Here is a 2,033-nt window from a genome sequence, read left to right as displayed (position 1 = left end):
TAATGTGAAATGGTTCATCTGCAGATCAAGCATTAAATTTTTTGAAAAATTTCTTCTATTTTTTCTATTTTTCAGAATTTTTCTCCATATCTTTTTCTAATTTTTTAATTTCTTTTTTCTTTTTTTTTTGGTGTAAAAAGGTTTGGGGGCAATATGCAAATGATCCCATACATTGGGGGACTATCTGCATATAACCCTTACAATTTTACCGAATTCAAAATTGCTTTTAGATGCCTGTACACACGCGGATAGAATATTCCATTATTATTTCCCAAAAATACAAAGTATAGCAAAATCAAAAGGTTGGATGGAAAAATATAAAGAAAAAAGGTTAGGGGACAAATGACCCCACACCTATAGTGCATGGACAGTGTACACGGTGATATGAACATGATACAAAACGGATATCGCAACATAAAAAATTTAGAACACGATATGGCACTGATACGTCTATATAATGTATATTTTTATTATATATTCTTAATTTCTCATAAAATTAAAATATACAATATGAACAATATCAGGATAAAATATAAAATATGCATGTCTTACATCTATATTTTTAACCAAAATGTGGCTTCAAATATATATATATATATAATCAATTTATTTTAAAGAGTATGCAATAAAAAATATTTAATATTCAAATTAATTGAACTATCAGGACCATCTCCAAAAATTTTAGTAATTTCTTCTCAAAATTTTTAGTTGAGATGAGTGATTAACACAAAAAATAGCTTAGAATTTTTTGAAATTATAAAAAAAGATTCAAAATATGTCCAAAACGTGTTGGACTTATGTGTTCTTTTTCATTTCTTTTTTATTTTTATTTTCGGACACACGATCCACTTATCTATCACGTGTTCGAGGAGTGTTAGTTTCCTACACCAGGTCGGATAATTTTTCAAAATACTCATGTATTATAGCCCAAATAGTGGGAGGATGTCTGCATTTTACCTAATTTTTTAATTGATTTATTACTTGTAAATACAGTACGTGGATCGATAACACCGCCACAGGCTGGGGATAAATTCGTGGTCGGGGACGCAGTGTTCCACCGCTTCAGTCTGAAGATTCCAGAGTGGTGGAAGCTTCGATTTGATATTTCCCTTCCACCACCTCTTGGCGGAGTTACTAGGGGTCTTTTCATAGAGGCAAAGCTCTTTTACAGCACAATTCGGATTGCGCATAGGTATTTCCTGTTCGTTGAAATCTGGGTACTACTACTTTATGCACTGTTTATTAGTTATGTAAATATTTATTTTCTTTTATGTATCGTACTAATGACAGTGTATTTCCTTTCTTGAAGAAGTTTTACAGATGGGACATGCCTCCAGCTCAAATGAGCCCTGCTGCCGGCCAGGTGGATTAGGCTACAGCTCGAAAAAGAAGAAGCCAACATGACTTTCCAATGAGATAGTTGGGTAGGAGGATCAGCTGGACAGGCCATCCAACTTGGTGCAGGTCTATGGCTATTCTTGGATAAAGAAGGCTGTCTTGAAATAGATTATTATGTTTCTTTCAATGTTATAATTTCTTTCTAATTATGTCTTCTTTTTTCTTTAAGGAAAATTTTCAAAAGCTGGTGGATAAGCATACCAATTAGTGCGCCACCCAAGACGGGAAGGATTGTGGCTAACACCAGTAGGTGGATGCAAAAAGGGTTTCATTTTCAGGATGAGATTAGAGCCTCATTCTGCGTCTCAATTTAGTTGGTTCAGGAAGAAGAGTTTTTTACCAACTCCATCATAATGACATTATTTGTACAGACACTTCATCGTTTATAGTTGACTTATCCAAGTCTTGCCCCGGTGGTTTCCTGCACTTGGTGGCTTGTACCTTGAACCATCACCAAACTTGCTCGACTTGGATACGACAATTCCCTTCTATTACAACATACAATCATTATGCATTAATCTTCACAAATGATATACCTAATTATTTATCAATATTCTTATGTTGTAGTAACTGAGGGAATAGTGTAATCACGAGGCAATAACTCACTAATTAAGACACTTCATCATAACATCTCT

General features: G+C 33.9%; 1 long non-coding RNA gene across 1 annotated transcript; it reads left to right on the top strand.

Moving 5' to 3' along the window:
- Window positions 926-1,655, top strand: LOC105170664. Its single transcript, XR_848514.2, has 3 exons — window positions 926-1,192; window positions 1,310-1,464; window positions 1,568-1,655. It is a non-coding gene; the product is annotated as an uncharacterized LOC105170664 (long non-coding RNA).

This window comes from Sesamum indicum, linkage group LG9 (assembly GCF_000512975.1).
Source record: "Sesamum indicum cultivar Zhongzhi No. 13 linkage group LG9, S_indicum_v1.0, whole genome shotgun sequence".
NCBI lineage: Eukaryota > Viridiplantae > Streptophyta > Magnoliopsida > Lamiales > Pedaliaceae > Sesamum > Sesamum indicum.
This window is presented reverse-complemented; position numbering and strand designations above follow the sequence as displayed.